We start from the raw sequence: 18,366 nt of genomic DNA, 5'->3' as shown, positions 1-18,366 counted from the left end.
AAACTTTTAACATACAACATAAGTATTTATACTAGACACATATAAGTATCAAGTATCTCATGCTATAAACAACTGCAAACAACTACTTTAACATAAAGTCAAAGTTTAGAATTTTCTAAGAGATTTTAATGAAGAACAATATAAACATATAAGTTTTTCTATGTTTTGATATAAAGAAGTCGCAGAAATGGGAAGGAAACCTTTACAAAACTAATACGGTAACTGGTTCTTTCGGACTATAGACCAGTCTATAGTCTAGTCTATAGTCTAGTCTATAGTCTAGTCTATAGTCTAGTCTATAGTCTAGTCTATAGTCTAGTCTATAGTCTAGTCTTTAGTCTAGTCTATAGTCTAGTCTATAGTCTAGTCTATAGTCTAGTCTATAGTCTAGTCTATAGTCTAGTCTATAGTCTAGTCTACAGTCAAGTCTATAGTCTAGTCTATAGTCTAGTCTATAGTCTAGTCTATAGTCTAGTCTATAGTCTAGTCTACAGTCTAGTCTATAGTCTAGTCTATAGTCTAGTCTATAGTCTAGTCTATAGTCTAGTCTATAGTCTAGTCTATAGTCTAGTCTATAGTCTAGTCTACAGTCTAGTCTATAGTCTAGTCTATAGTCTAGTCTATAGTCTAGTCTATAGTCTAGTCTATAGTGTAGTCTATAGTCTAGTCTATAGTCTAGTCTACAGTCTAGTCTATAGTCTAGTCTATAGTCTAGTCTATAGTCTAGTCTATAGTCTAGTCTATAGTCTAGTCTATAGTCTAGTCTATAGTCTAGTCTATAGTCTAGTCTATAGTCTAGTCTATAGTCTAGTCTATAGTCTAGTCTATAGTCTAGTCTATAGTCTAGTCTATAGTCTAGTCTATAGTCTAGTCTATAGTCTAGTCTATAGTCTAGTCTATAGTCTAGTCTATAGTCTAGTCTATAGTCTAGTCTATAGTCTAGTCTATAGTCTAGTCTATAGTCTAGTCTATAGTCTAGTCTATAGTCTAGTCTATAGTCTAGTCTATAGTCTAGTCTATAGTCTAGTCTATAGTCTAGTCTATAGTCTAGTCTATAGTCTAGTCTATAGTCTAGTCTATAGTCTAGTCTATAGTCTAGTCTATAGTCTAGTCTATAGTCTAGTCTATAGTCTAGTCTATAGTCTAGTCTATAGTCTAGTCTATAGTCTAGTCTATAGTCTAGTCTATAGTCTAGTCTATAGTCTAGTCTATAGTCTAGTCTATAGTCTAGTCTATAGTCTAGTCTATAGTCTAGTCTATAGTCTAGTCTATAGTCTAGTCTATAGTCTAGTCTATAGTCTAGTCTATAGTCTAGTCTATAGTCTAGTCTATAGTCTAGTCTATAGTCTAGTCTATAGTCTAGTCTATAGTCTAGTCTATAGTCTAGTCTAGTCTAGTCTATAGTCTAGTCTATAGTCTAGTCTATAGTCTAGTCTATAGTCTAGTCTATAGTCTAGTCTATAGTCTAGTCTATAGTCTAGTCTATAGTCTAGTCTATAGTCTAGTCTATAGTCTAGTCTATAGTCTAGTCTATAGACTAGACTATAGTCTAGTCTATAGTCTAGTCTATAGTCTAGTCTATAGTCTAGTCTATAGTCTAGTCTATAGTCTAGTCTATAGTCTAGTCTATAGTCTAGTCTATAGTCTAGTCTATAGTCTAGTCTATAGTCTAGTCTATAGTCTAGTCTATAGTCTAGTCTATAGTCTAGTCTATAGTCTAGTCTATAGTCTAGTCTATAGTCTAGTCTATAGTCTAGTCTATAGTCTAGTCTATAGTCTAGTCTATAGTCTAGTCTATAGTCTAGTCTATAGTCTAGTCTATAGTCTAGTCTATAGTCTAGTCTATAGTCTAGTCTATAGTCTAGTCTATAGTCTAGTCTATAGTCTAGTCTATAGTCTAGTCTATAGTCTAGTCTATAGTCTAGTCTATAGTCTAGTCTATAGTCTAGTCTATAGTCTAGTCTATAGTCTAGTCTATAGTCTAGTCTATAGTCTAGTCTATAGTCTAGTCTATAGTCTAGTCTATAGTCTAGTCTATAGTCTAGTCTATAGTCTAGTCTATAGTCTAGTCTATAGTCTAGTCTATAGTCTAGTCTATAGTCTAGTCTATAGTCTAGTCTATAGTCTAGTCTATAGTCTAGTCTATAGTCTAGTCTATAGTCTAGTCTATAGTCTAGTCTATAGTCTAGTCTATAGTCTAGTCTATAGTCTAGTCTATAGTCTAGTCTATAGTCTAGTCTATAGTCTAGTCTATAGTCTAGTCTATAGTCTAGTCTATAGTCTAGTCTATAGTCTAGTCTATAGTCTAGTCTATAGTCTAGTCTATAGTCTATAGTCTAGTCTATAGTCTAGTCTATAGTCTAGTCTATAGTCTAGTCTATAGTCTAGTCTATAGTCTAGTCTATAGTCTAGTCTATAGTCTAGTCTATAGTCTAGTCTATAGTCTAGTCTAGTCTAGTCTATAGTCTAGTCTATAGTCTAGTCTATAGTCTAGTCTATAGTCTAGTCTATAGTCTAGTCTATAGTCTAGTCTATAGTCTAGTCTATAGTCTAGTCTATAGTCTAGTCTATAGTCTAGTCTATAGTCTAGTCTATAGTCTAGTCTATAGTCTAGTCTATAGTCTAGTCTATAGTCTAGTCTATAGTCTAGTCTATAGTCTAGTCTATAGTCTAGTCTATAGTCTAGTCTATAGTCTAGTCTATAGTCTAGTCTATAGTCTAGTCTATAGTCTAGTCTATAGTCTAGTCTATAGTCTAGTCTATAGTCTAGTCTATAGTCTAGTCTTTAGTCTAGTCTATAGTCTAGTCTATAGTCTAGTCTATAGTCTAGTCTATAGTCTAGTCTATCTAGTCTATAGTCTAGTCTATAGTCTAGTCTATAGTCTAGTCTATAGTCTAGTCTATAGTCTAGTCTATAGTCTAGTCTATAGTCTAGTCTATAGTCTAGTCTATAGTCTAGTCTATAGTCTAGTCTATAGTCTAGTCTATAGTCTAGTCTATAGTCTAGTCTATAGTCTAGTCTATAGTCTAGTCTATAGTCTAGTCTATAGTCTAGTCTATAGTCTAGTCTATAGTCTAGTCTATAGTCTAGTCTATAGTCTAGTCTATAGTCTAGTCTATAGTCTAGTCTATAGTCTAGTCTATAGTCTAGTCTATAGTCTAGTCTATAGTCTAGTCTATAGTCTAGTCTATAGTCTAGTCTATAGTCTAGTCTATAGTCTAGTCTATAGTCTAGTCTATAGTCTAGTCTATAGTCTAGTCTATAGTCTAGTCTATAGTCTAGTCTATAGTCTAGTCTATAGTCTAGTCTATAGTCTAGTCTATAGTCTAGTCTATAGTCTAGTCTATAGTCTAGTCAATAGTCTAGTCTATAGTCTAGTCTACAGTCTAGTCTATAGTCTAGTCTATAGTCTAGTCCATAGTCTAGTATATAGTCTAGTATATAGTCTAGTCTATAGTCTAGTCTATAGTCTAGTCTTCATTCTGGTCTATAGGTATAAATAGTACTATTTGTATTATAAGTTAGTACTATTCCAAAATTTAAATTTTCCATGCCTGATATGTATCGTTTCAGAGGAACCCTAATGCCCATAAATACAAGGCTACCCTTCGAAATAACTTCTATATTTGCGTCAGAAGTTTTGTTAATGGTTTCTTTGATTCTGGTCAGCCGTGTGGCAATAGCTCTAATCTTTTACATTATTAAAACGCCAAATTGCACAAAAAGTATAAAAGAAATTTAAATAAATTTCATTTCTTACTTAGTTAACCAAAATCTGAATTAAGTTGTAAATAAAACAATTTAATATATTCACAACATTTACCAACTTGCCAGACAGACAAAATGCCCTCGAGACAATGTCACTACTATGTGTGACATTCTGCCACAAAGATAAAACTGATATTTTTAATGTAAGGGAGAAAGAACTAAAAAACAAACACAACAAAATTTGCAATTTTGTTTCTTTGTATTATTAACGCATAATTTATCCACTTAGAATTAAGTTGCCATAACAGCTGCTATAGGGACACATTACAATTATGACCCTGTCGCTCTGCACTTTACTTTGTACTATGTTTTACTTAAAGGGCATGGAAAAAGGGAATATTGTGATTATATTGTTATTAGTACAAACACAATTGTTATTATAACAGCTAGTATGAACTTTGAAAGAGTAATCGTTATACTATCGTACGTTTGTACTTATAACCAGTATTTTAATATTTAAGTTATTTTTTTAGTTGCTACTTGTTTTACTTATGCCAGCTGTTGTCGTAGTTAAAGAATTTGATTAAAATTTGATTTCTAGGGGAATTTGCCATTCTTTTGTAGTTGAAATAGTTAAGCGATTTTTGAGGTTTTCAATTAATGTACAAACTCCAATGTAATATTAAAAATTAAATATAATTTTAAACAAAAGTGATTTATGTATTTGCCCAGAAGTTCGAAGGGACAGTCCCGATCTAGCTATTACCACCCGACTTCCCAGATACTAGCTACTTTAGAATATGCTTGTCCAAGGAGGAAAATTGTCTTTCCATAGATTACAAAGAGACTGTTAGAAAACTAGTCCAATGGTGTCAATATATAGCAATGAACTTTTTCGCTTATGTTTTTGTTAAGTGTACACTCTCTGGATTATTTGGGAACAGTAAGATGACGACTGCCTCCGCTCTCACTAACAACGGGGTATAATCGTGACAATGAAAGTATTCCAGAGTATCACTGTCATCTTCGCACGCCCTACATTCGTCTAGATTCTTTTGTGTTCTAGTGTTTATTTATATACCGTAACTAGAACAGAACTAGGACAGAACTAGAACAGAACTGGAACAGAACTAGAACAGAAGTAGAACAGAACTAGAACAGAACTAGAACAGAACTAGAACAGAACTAGAACAGAACTAGAACAGAACTAGAACAGAACTAGAACAGAACTAGAACAGAACTAGAACAGAAGTAGAACAGAAGTAGAACAGAACTGGAACAGAACTGAACAGAACTAGAACAGAACTAGAACAGAACTAGAACAGAAGTAGAACAGAACTAGAACAGAACTAGAACAGAACTAGAACAGAAGTAGAACAGAACTAGAACAGAACTAGAACAGAACTAGAACAGAAACTAGAACAGAACTAGAACAGAACTAGAACGAACTAGAACAGAACTAGAACAGAACTAGAACAGAAGTAGAACAGAACTGGAACAGAACTAGAACAGAACTAGAACAGAACTAGAACAGAACTAGAACAGAACTAGAACAGAACTAGAACAGAACTAGAACAGAACTAGAACAGAACTAGAACAGAACTAGAACAGAACTAGAACAGAACTAGAACAGAACTAGAACAGAACTAGAACAGAACTAGAACAGAAGTAGAACAGAAGTAGAACAGAACTGAACAGAACTGGAACAGAACTAGAACAGAACTAGAACAGAACTAGAACAGAAGTAGAACAGAACTAGAACAGAACTAGAACAGAACTAGAACAGAACTAGAACAGAACTAGAACAGAACTAGAACAGAACTAGACAGAACTAGAACAGAACTAGAACAGAACTAGAACAGAACTAGAACAGAACTAGAACAGAACTAGAACAGAACTAGAACAGAACTAGAACAGAACTAGAACAGAACTAGAACAGAACTAGAACAGAACTAGAACAGAACTAGAACAGAACTAGAACAGAACTAGAACAGAACTAGAACAGAACTAGAACAGAACTAGAACAGAACTAGAACAGAACTAGAAATAGAACTAGAACAGAACTAGAACAAACTAGAACAGAACTAGAACAGAACTAGAACAGAACTAGAACAGAACTAGAACAGAAGTAGAACAGAACGGAACAGAACTAGAACAGAACTAGAACAGAACTAGAACAGAACTAGAACAGAACTAGAACAGAACTAGAACAGAACTAGAACAGAACTAGAAACAGAACTAGAACAGAACTAGAACAGAACTAGAACAGAACTAGAACAGAACTAGAACAGAACTAGAACAGAACTAGAACAGAACTAGAACAGAACTAGAACAGAACTAGAACAGAACTAGAACAGAACTAGAACAGAACTAGAACAGAACTAGAACAGAACTAGAACAGAACTAGAACAGAACTAGAACAGAACTAGAACAGAATAGAACAGAACTAGAACAGAACTGGAACAGAACGAACAGAACTAGAACAGAACTAGAACAGAACTAGAACAGAACTAGAACAGAACTAGAACAGAAAAACTAGAACAGAACTAGAACAGAACTAGAACAGAACTAGAACAGAACTAGAACAGAACTAGAACAAACTAGAACAGAACTAGAACAGAACTAGAACAGAACTAGAACAGAACTAGAACAGAACTAGAACAGAACTAGAACAGAACTAGAACAGAACTAGAACAGAACTAGAACAGAACTAGAACAGAACTAGAACAGAACTAGAAACAGAACTAGAACAGAACTAGAACAGAACTAGAACAGAACTAGAACAGAACTAGAACAGAACTAGAACAGAACTAGAACAGAACTAGAAAGAACTAGAACAGAACTAAACAGAACTAGAACAGAACTAGAACAGAACTAGAACAGAACTAGAACAGAAGAACAGAACTAGAACAGAACGAACAGAACTAGAACAGAACTAGAACAGAACTAGAACAGAACTAGAACAGAACTAGAACAGAACTAGAACAGAACTAGAACAGAACTAGAACAGAACTAGAACAGAACTAGAACAGAACTAGAACAGAACTAGAACAGAACTAGAACAGAACTAGAACAGAACTAAACAGAACTAGAACAGAACTAGAACAGAACTAGAACAGAACTAGAACAGAACTAGAACAGAACTAGAACAGAACTAGAACAGAACTAGAACAGAACTAGAACAGAACTAGAACAGAACTAGAACAGAACTAGAACAGAACTAGAACAGAACTAGAAACAGAACTAGAACAGAACTAGAACAGAACTAGAACAGAACTAGAACAGAACTAGAACAGAACTAGAACAGAACTAGAACAGAACTAGAACAGAACTAGAACAGAACTAGAACAGAACTAGAACAGAACTAGAACAGAACTAGAACAGAACTAGAACAGAACTAGAAACAGAACTAGAACAGAACTAGAACAGAACTAGAACAGAACTAGAACAGAACTAGAACAAACTAGAACAGAACTAGAACTAGAACAGAACTAGAACAGAACTAGAACAGAACTAGAACAGAACTAGAACAGAACTAGAACAGAACTAGAACAGAACTAGAACAGAACTAGAACAGAACTAGAAAGAACTAGAACAGAACTAGAACAGAACTAGAACAGAACTAGAACAGAACTAGAACAGAACTAGAACAGAACTAGAACAGAACTAGAACAGAACTAGAACAGAACTAGAACAGAACTAGAACAGAACTAGAACAGAACTAGAAACAGAACAGAATAGAACAGAACTAGAACAGAACTAGAACAGAACTAGAACAGAACTAGAACAGAACTAGAACAGAACTAGAACAGAACTAGAACAGAACTAGAACAGAACTAGAACAGAACTAGAACAGAACTAGAAGAACAGAACTAGAACAGAACTAGAACAGAACTAGAACAGAACTAGAAAAGAACTAGAAACAGAACTAGAACAGAACTAGAACAGAACTAGAACAGAACTAGAACAGAACTAGAACAGAACTAGAACAGAACTAGAACAGAACTAGAACAGAACTAGAACAGAACTAGAACAGAACTAGAACAGAACTAGAACAGAACTAGAACAGAACTAGAACAGAACCAGAACTAGAAAAGAACTAGAACTACAAAAATCCCAAAAAAAATGATTGTCCAAGTCTGACTATAAGGTTCTTTTAATTTGCTCTTAAAAATGGTATCTGCCATTCTTAATTAAAAAATTTATGATATTTTTCAACTACTTTGATCTTTTGAAAAGTTGCTATGCTGTACAAAACGGATTGAAATTGAAACAAAACGAAATGAGAAATAACAACAAAAGTGAATTTATTCAACACTGGTTATTGGTTGTCTTATTAAGTAATTTATATTGTAGTTATCATTTTAAATATCTTACTCTCTTCTGCTTAACTCTCTATGTCATTGCGGTAAAGATATTCATATTTGTCTTTCATTTGCAAGCAGCAACAGTTTATGACAAGTTCCCATCATCAATATGCAAATATTTAGATATGCTATGACACACACACACAGAATGCTTTAGAAAGTTTAATAATTTTCTTTGCAAAACAGCAAAGTTTTTAAATTAATATTAACATAAATTAATAACGAAAACGTAAAGAAGACAAAACTCACATAATTATGTAAATGTGCTTAAATGGTTTTAATGAAAAAATTTACAAATTCACAAATGTACAAAAACTCCCACGTAATTTAAATGCTAAGAAAAAAATTTAATTATCAACAACGTTTGTACGCGCGTAACCCATAAGTTCTTGTTGTCAACGCTTTTTTAATATTAATCATACGCCATGTGTTACTCGGTGAGTATCCGCATTGGTAGTCTGTTGGTAAAATTAAATATTAATCATACGCACCACTCAACTTCATTACAAATCAGCTTAGTAAGTGAATAAATTAATGGATGAATGAGTGTGTGTTCGAGAGATTGAATGAGTGAGTAAAGTATTTAAACCACAAATAATTATGAAAAGCTTATAATTTGGTATACAGTGAAAAGACAAATTAGGATTAGAATATTTGTAGAGGTCTGTGCAGAAATACTTCTGTTAAAATAAATTCAAATTAATATAGTTAAACAAATTATCAATTCATTTATTCCCATTATGCTTATGATCTGCAAGAAATGACAGATGAGTAGGCATAACCATATGATACTCAATACCGCCTAATTAACGGATTTTTACTAGATCAATTACAACTATATTCAATTGGTGACTTGACTCGACTATAGACTAGACTATAGACTATAGACTAGACTATAGACTAGACTATAGACTAGACTATAGACTAGACTATAGACTAGACTATAGACTAGACTATAGACTAGACTATAGACTAGACTATAGACTAGACTATAGACTAGACTATAGACTAGACTATAGACTAGACTATAGACTAGACTATAGACTAGACTATAGACTAGACTATAGACTAGACTATAGACTAGACTATAGACTAGACTATAGACTAGACTATAGACTAGACTATAGACTAGACTATAGACTAGACTATAGACTAGACTATAGACTAGACTATAGACTAGACTATAGACTAGACTATAGACTAGACTATAGACTAGACTATAGACTAGACTATAGACTAGACTATAGACTAGACTATAGACTAGACTATAGGCTAGACTATAGACTAGACTATAGACTAGACTATAGACTAGACTATAGGCTAGACTATAGACTAGACTATAGGCTAGACTATAGACTAGACTATAGACTAGACTATAGACTAGACTATAGACTAGACTATAGACTAGACTATAGACTAGACTATAGACTAGACTATAGACTAGACTATAGACTAGACTATAGACTAGACTATAGACTAGACTATAGACTAGACTATAGACTAGACTATACTAGACTATAGACTAGACTATAGACTAGACTATAGACTAGACTATAGAATAGACTATAGAATAGACTATAGAATAGACTATAGAATAGACTATAGAATAGACTATAGAATAGACTAGACTAGACTATAGACTAGACTACAGACTAGACTATAGACTAGACTATAGACTAGACTATAGACTAGACTATAGACTAGACTATAGACTAGACTATAGACTAGACTATAGACTAGACTATAGACTAGACTATAGACTAGACTATAGACTAGACTATAGACTAGACTATAGACTAGACTATAGACTAGACTATAGACTAGACTATAGACTAGACTATAGACTAGACTATAGACTAGACTATAGACTAGACTATAGACTAGACTATAGACTAGACTATAGACTAGACTATAGACTAGACTATAGACTAGACTATAGACTAGACTATAGACTAGACTATAGACTAGACTATAGACTAGACTATAGACTAGACTATAGACTAGACTATAGACTAGACTATAGACTAGACTATAGACTAGACTATAGACTAGACTAGACTAGACTATAGACTAGACTATAGACTAGACTATAGACTAGACTATAGACTAGACTATAGACTAGACTATAGACTAGACTATAGACTAGACTATAGACTAGACTATAGACTAGACTATAGACTAGACTATAGACTAGACTATAGACTAGACTATAGACTAGACTATAGACTAGACTATAGACTAGACTATAGACTAGACTATAGACTAGACTATAGACTAGACTATAGACTAGACTATAGACTAGACTATAGACTAGACTATAGACTAGACTATAGACTAGACTATAGACTAGACTATAGACTAGACTAAGACTAGACTATAGACTAGACTATAGACTAGACTATAGACTAGACTATAGACTAGACTATAGACTAGACTATAGACTAGAATAGACTAGACTATAGACTAGACTATAGACTAGACTATAGACTAGACTATAGACTAGACTATAGACTAGACTATAGACTAGACTATAGACTAGACTATAGACTAGACTATAGACTAGACTATAGACTAGACTATAGACTAGACTATAGACTAGACTAGACTATAGACTAGACTATAGACTAGACTATAGACTAGACTATAGACTAGACTATAGACTAGACTATAGACTAGACTATAGACTAGACTATAGACTAGACTATAGACTAGACTATAGACTAGACTATAGACTAGACTATAGACTAGACTATAGACTAGACTATAGACTAGACTATAGACTAGACTATAGACTAGACTATAGACTAGACTATAGACTAGACTATAGACTAGACTATAGACTAGACTATAGACTAGACTATAGACTAGACTATAGACTAGACTATAGACTAGACTATAGACTCGACTGTAGACTAGACTATAGACTAGACTAGACTATAGACTAGACTATAGACTATAGACTAGACTAGACTATAGACTAGACTATAGACTAGACTAGACTAGACTAGACTAGACTAGACTAGACTAGACTAGACTAGACTAGACTAGACTAGACTAGACTAGACTAGACTAGACTAGACTAGACTAGACTATAGACCAGACTAGACTATAGACTAGACTAGACTATAGACTAGACTAGACTATAGACTAGACTATAGACTAGACTATAGACTAGACTAGACTATAGACTAGACTAGACTATAGACTAGACTAGACTATAGACTAGACTAGACTAGAGACTAGACTATAGACTAGACTATAGACTAGACTATAGACTAGACTATAGACTAGACTATAGACTAGACTATAGACTAGACTATAGACTAGACTATAGACTAGACATAGACTAGACTATAGACTAGACTATAGACTAGACTTCAGACTAGACTATAGACTAGACTTTAGACTAGACTATAGACTAGACCATAGACTAGACTATAGACTAGACTATAGACTAGACTATAGACTAGACTATAGACTAGACTATAGACTAGACTATAGACTAGACTATAGACTAGACTATAGACTAGACTATAGACTAGACTATAGACTAGACTATAGACTAGACTATAGACTAGACTATAGACTAGACTATAGACTAGACTATAGACTAGACTATAGACTAGACTATAGACTAGACTATAGACTAGACTATAGACTAGACTATAGACTAGACTATAGACTGGACTATAGACTATACTATAGACTAGACTATAGACTAGACTATAGACTAGACTATAGACTATAGACTAGACTATAGACTAGACTAGACTATAGACTAGACTATAGACTAGACTAGACTATAGACTATACTATAGACTAGACTATAGACTATACTATAGACTAGACTATAGACTAGACTATAGACTAGACTATAGACTAGACTATAGACTAGACTATAGACTAGACTATAGACTAGACTATAGACTGGACTATAGACTATACTATAGACTAGACTATAGACTAGACTATAGACTAGACTATAGACTAGACTATAGACTAGACTATAGACTATACTATAGACTAGACTATAGACTAGACTATAGACTAGACTATAGACTAGACTATAGACTAGACTATAGACTAGACTATAGACGCATTACAAACAATAGCTTATTACCAGTATAAACTATAAAAAATAATTTCCATATAACCTTCAGTTCAGCTAAAAATAACCCCCGCATTTTGTAAGGAAATTAAATTATCTTTCTTAAGCCTACAATTTTGTTAAATCCTCTCAACACTAGATATTGTCTTTTTACTTTAAATCATGATTTAAATCATATATCCTTGATTAAGAAACAAAAAAGCAATAAATAAAGATAAAAAACCCACATTTCTTTTAGTTAATTCTTCAAAATACAGCTTTTGAAATTTTGCTAATGTTGTTTAGGAAAAAATCAATTTAAATAAAAATATATAATATCCTTTGAAAGCTTATTGTTGTATGTATTAACTACGTGAGTGTTTGCATATGTGTGTCAGTTTGTTTATCTGTATCAGAGTATATTAAAATGTTTATCTGTTTTTGTAAGTTCATTATCCTTTTTATGTATGTAATACAATATGGTTCTCTTGGTAAGCAGGAAAAACATACATGCACTCACATACCTACGCAACATCACTCGCCTGTTAGTATGCAATAACAAAATATAAAGTTTTGTTTGTTAGTGTATAAACATGTTTTTAAGTTGTTGTAAAAAAATCCTTAATAACACATCTCTCACAACAAAATAACACACTTGCACACAGACAGTCTAATACTAACACATTATTATACATACTTTTAGAAGTGTATAGAAATGGTCCTTATATAAAGTATCCTTTTTCCAATTCTTCGTACAGAATGTTTAAGCATTTTAATTTGATGCATCGTCATCATCTTTACTAGAATTTTATATATTCTTGTAAAAATCATCACAATCACACATGTAATTTGTTGTTTATTTTAATTGCATGTGTGTGTGAAAGTATGTATGAGTGTAATTGATTCTTTAATTGACTTTCATGCCAAAGAAATTAATGATGAAAATAAAACGCAAATGCCATTAATAATGTGTATCAAAATGACCGGTGTAATTAACAATGAAATTGTTGTGTTTTAAGGAAACACAAAACCAAATATAAATGAAATTATATTGTTAAATTAATTGAACTAAAACTGAACTAGAACTGAAATAGAACAGAACTAGAACTGAACTAGAACTGAACTAGAACCGAACTAGAACTGAACTAGAACTGAACTAGAACTGAACTAGAACTGAACTAGAACTGAACTAGAACTGAACTAGAACTGAACTAGAACTGAACTAGAACTGAACTAGAACTGAACTAGAACTGAACTAGAACTGAACTAGAACTGAACTAGAACTGAACTAGAACTGAACTAGAACTGAACTAGAACTGAACTAGAACTGAACTAGAACTGAACTAGAACTGAACTAGAACTGAACTAGAACTGAACTAGAACTGAACTAGAACTGAACTAGAACTGAACTAGAACTGAACTAGAACTGAACTAGAACTGAACTAGAACTGAACTAGAACTGAACTAGAACTGAACTAGAAACTGAACTAGAACTGAACTAGAACTGAACTAGAACTGAACTAGAACTGAACTAGAACTGAACTAGAACTGAACTAGAACTGAACTAGAACTGAACTAGAACTGAACTAAATCAGTTTAGTAAACATTAATTTAAATTTTCCTCATAACATCAACATTTTCCACCAAGTTTTAATGTTCAATTTGGGATTATCAAACAAAATATTTTACGGAAATTAAAAAAGAAAAATGGAACAAAGCACCTCAAATGAACTCACAAAGGGAAATAAATAAAATCAATTACATACATACATACTTATTACATTTTGTGTTACTTATACGCTCTTGTGGTTGCACAAAATATTTATATACAAATGTTTGTATTGAAAAAATTTAAATAAATGGCATATATTCAAGACTAAGATTAATATGACAAATTAAAACACATTATTATACACTTTCAATACGTAATAGAAAGCGGAATTTATTAAATTTTAAAAGATTTTCCAATTCAATCATTTATTTTATTCATTAAATAAAAATAAAGAAAAGTATGTTTAATACATTTGTTTTATAAGATTTATAACAGTAAATCTTTTATTTAACACTCAGTTTAATTTAATATAAAAAGAAATATTCATTATTTTTATGATCACATTATATTCACATTTGTATTTTATATATTAAAAGCAAAAAAAAAGCAATAACTGAAATGCCTTTTTCATGGTTATTGAAAACTTTAAAAATACAATAAAATGATAAAATGTCATCATTTACTTATACACATACATATTTTCCATTTATTTCTGCAATAATGTTCTAACGCACAATTTCCTCTGTCTATTAGATAAGTCCTTCTTTAAAATGTTTAAAACGTCAGTTTTTGGTTACATTCGAAAGTATTTCATTAAAATTTAGTTTAAAAATCAATAGTTAAAAAATAATTCTGGCTATTTTTTAGAGTTATGACACTTGAGAAAAGTTTGCTACATGTATGAAAAGAAAAATAGGGTACATCACTTTAGTGGGGTGGGTATATTGGGTTTGTGCTGATGTTGTAACGCACAATAATATTGTTCCTATAGCCTCCTTAAAGAATACCAATCTTCTCAAAATCATTTTCTAAATCGGTTTAGCCCTTTAAACCTTGTAATTAAACTACAGGCCGTAATTTTCAAGCTAATTTGATGAAATGTAGTGTTTTTGGTTAATATCGGTTCATTATTCTACCTAGTCCTCATACAACAGTACCTTTGATGTAATGGTCGGATCTCCAAAAATTTTTTAAATATTTGCCATTAGTTAGTTAGTTAGTTAGTAATTAGTTAGTTAGTTAGTTAGTTAGTTAGTTAGTTAGTAGTTAGTTAGTTAGTTAGTAGTTAGTTAGTTAGTTAGTTAGTTAGTTAGTTAGTTAGTTAGTTAGTTAGTAGTTAGTTAGTTAGTTAGTAGTTAGTTAGTTAGTTAGTTAGTAGTTAGTTAGTTAAGTTAGTTAGTTAGTAGTTAGTTAGTTATTATTTAGTAGTAGTTAGTTAGTTAGTTAGTTAGTTAGTTAGTTAGTAGTTAGTTAGTTAGTTAGTTAGTTAGTTAGTTAGTTAGTTAGTTAGTTAGTTAGTTAGTAGTTAGTTAGTAGTTAGTATTTAGTTAGTTAGTTAGTTAGTTAGTTAGTTAGTTAGTAGTAGTTAGTTAGGTAGTTAGTTAGTTAGTTAGTTAGTTGTTAGTTAGTTAGTTAGTAGTAGTTAGTTAGTTAGTTAGTTAGTTAGTTAGTTAGTTAGTAGTTAGTTAGTTAGTTAGTTAGTTAGTTAGTTAGTTAGTTAGTTAGTAGTTAGTTAGTTAGTTAGTTAGTTAGTTAGTTAGTTAGTTAGTAGTTAGTTAGTTAGTAGTTAGTTAGTTAGTTAGTTAGTTAGTTAGTTAGTTAGTTAGTTAGTTAGTTAGTTAGTAGTTAGTTAGTAGTAGTAGTTAGTTAGTTAGTTAGTTAGTTAGTTAGTTAGTTAGTGTTAGTTAGTTAGTTAGTTAGTTAGTGAGTTAGTAGTTAGTTAGTTAGTTAGTTAGTTAGTTAGTTAGTTAGTTAGTTAGTTAGTTAGTTAGTTAGTAGTTAGTTAGTTAGTTAGTTAGTTAGTTAGTTAGTTAGTTAGTTAGTAGTTAGTTAGTTAGTTAGTAGTTAGTTAGTTAGTTAGTTAGTTAGTTAGTTAGTTAGTTAGTTTAGTTAGTTAGTTAGTTAGTTAGTTAGAGTTAGTTAGTTAGTTAGTAGTTAGTTAGTTAGTTAGTTAGTTAGTTAGTTAGTTAGTTAGTTAGTTAGTAGTAGTTAGTTAGTTAGTAGTTAGTTAGTTAGTAGTAGTTAGTTAGTTAGTAGTTAGTTAGTTAGTTAGTTAGTTAGTTAGTTAGTTAGTTAGTTAGTTAGTTAGTTAGTTAGTTAGTTAGTTAGTTAGTTAGTAGTTAGTTAGTAGTAGTAGTTAGTTAGTAGTTAGTAGTTAGTTAGTTAGTTGTTAGTTAGTAGTTAGTTAGTTAGTTAGTAGTTAGTTAGTTAGTTAGTTAGTTAGTTAGTTAGTTAGTTAGTTAGTTAGTTAGTTAGTTAGTTAGTTAGGTAGTTAGTTAGTTAGTTAGTTAGTTAGTTAGTTAGTTAGTTAGTTAGTTAGTTAGTTAGTTAGTTAGTTAGTTAGTTAGTTAGTTAGTTAGTTAGTAGTTAGTTAGTTAGTTAGTTCTCCATTCCAAATTTTGCTAACTTAGCGGACATGGCCGTCAGTTCAAAAAACAAATACAGTTTCATAACAGTCATTAAAACTTGTTGAATACAAAAACAAAATTAATAAGTAGAAAAAAAATTATAAAAATGACTTAACAAAATAATAAAAAATTATTTAATTTTACAAAAGATATTTAAGATATCAACATATTTTTAACACACTTTCAAAAAACAAAAATTAATAGGCGAACTAATAAATAAATGAATTCCTTATGATGCTGTTTATGAGGTTAATGACGATTTTATTATAACATTAAAAAAAGAGCTACAAAAGAAAAATTATAAAAGAATTAATAACAATAAAAATAAAAATAATAAAAAGATACTTAATGTCAAAATCAATACTTAATAAAAAATACATTTGAATTAAAAAATATATAAGAAACAACTACAACACCAACATTTATTGTCTTTAAATTTAAAACGTTTTTAATGATACACACATACGTCTCGCTTTAATTTGCCACATGTGTTTTGTAACCATTTGGTTTTATGCACAAGTATCTATATAAATGGCCATCCCTTGGGTTTCCATGAGCTCACACGCACACTTTCCGGCTAATGGATGAGGTTCGTTACTATTCTATCATCCGCAACAACAAATAATATAAGGTTTTTGGTAATTTATTAAAACTACAAATTTAGTTTCATTGGAAAAAAGTTCATTGAATTTTTAGTTTTTTTTCTTTTTGTCCTAAATATTTGTACCTTCATTAGGCTTACATTTAGGCAAAAAGGATCAAGGAATTTATTTTGAATATATTGTTATTTTTTTGAGTTCAAGGGTCTCTAAAAGTATTTATGTATAAATTTTTTCCTATTTTTTGACAGGGTTGGAGGCATTTAGGGTTTTATTGTGGAATCAGGAAAACATTTGTTAAGTTAAAGAACATATTTTATTAACAATAGCGATACTGGTCTTCTGAATTTCAATGATTTCCATAGAAATTCATAAAGCAAAGATAAATCAATTATGAAATTTATAATATACATATATTAGGAAGTACCCAAAAACGTTATTTATGTTAAAACGGAATATGAATAAACCCAAGTACTGGGGTTTAGTTAGGGAGCTATAGTCTAGTCTATAGTCTATAGTCATAGTCTAGTCTATAGTCTAGTCTATATCTAGTCTATAGTCTAGTCTATCGTCTAGTCTATAGTCTAGTCTATAGTCTAGTCTATAGCTAGTCATAGTCTAGTCTATAGTCTAGTCTATAGTCTAGTCTATAGTCTAGTCTATAGTCTAGTCTATAGTCTAGTCTATAGTCTAGTCTATAGTCTAGTCTATAGTCTAGTCTATAGTCTAGTCTATAGTCTAGTCTATAGTCTAGTCTATAGTCTAGTCTATAGTCTAGTCTATAGTCTAGTCTATAGTCTAGTCTATAGTCTAGTCTATAGTCTAGTCTATAGTCTAGTCTATAGTCTAGTCTATAGTCTAGTCTATAGTCTAGTCTATAGTCTAGTCTATAGTCTAGTCTATAGTCTAGTCTATAGTCTAGTCTATAGTCTAGTCTATAGTCTAGTCTATAGTCTAGTCTATAGTCTAGTCTATAGTCTAGTCTATAGTCTAGTCTATAGTCTAGTCTATAGTCTAGTCTATAGTCTAGTCTATAGTCTAGTCTATAGTCTAGTCTATAGTCTAGTCTATAGTCTAGTTATAGTCTAGTCTATAGTCTAGTCTATAGTCTAGTCTATAGTCTAGTCTATAGTCTAGTCTATAGTCTAGTCTATAGTCTAGTCTATAGTCTAGTCTATAGTGTAGTCTATAGTGTAGTCTATAGTCTAGTCTATAGTCTAGTCTATAGTCTAGTCTATAGTCTAGTCTATAGTCTAGTCTATAGTCTAGTCTATAGTCTAGTCTATAGTCTAGTCTATAGTCTAGTCTATAGTCTAGTCTTAGTCTAGTCTATAGTCTAGTCTATAGTCTAGTCTATAGTCTAGTCTATAGTCTAGTCTATAGTCTAGTCTATAGTCTAGTCTATAGTCTAGTCTATAGTCTAGT

At 31.5% G+C, this 18,366-nt stretch overlaps 1 protein-coding gene across 2 annotated transcripts in view; it reads left to right on the top strand.

Moving 5' to 3' along the window:
- The window catches only part of LOC119611438 (GTP-binding protein RAD), a 61,349-nt gene that overhangs the window by 19,101 nt on the left and 23,882 nt on the right, over window positions 1–18,366 (top strand). The gene's annotated exons all lie outside the window — the stretch shown is intronic.

This window comes from Lucilia sericata, unplaced genomic scaffold (genome assembly GCF_015586225.1).
Source record: "Lucilia sericata isolate MDLA Ls3-8-SP2 unplaced genomic scaffold, ASM1558622v1 Contig001450F_arrow, whole genome shotgun sequence".
Lineage (NCBI taxonomy): Eukaryota > Metazoa > Arthropoda > Insecta > Diptera > Calliphoridae > Lucilia > Lucilia sericata.
This window is presented reverse-complemented; position numbering and strand designations above follow the sequence as displayed.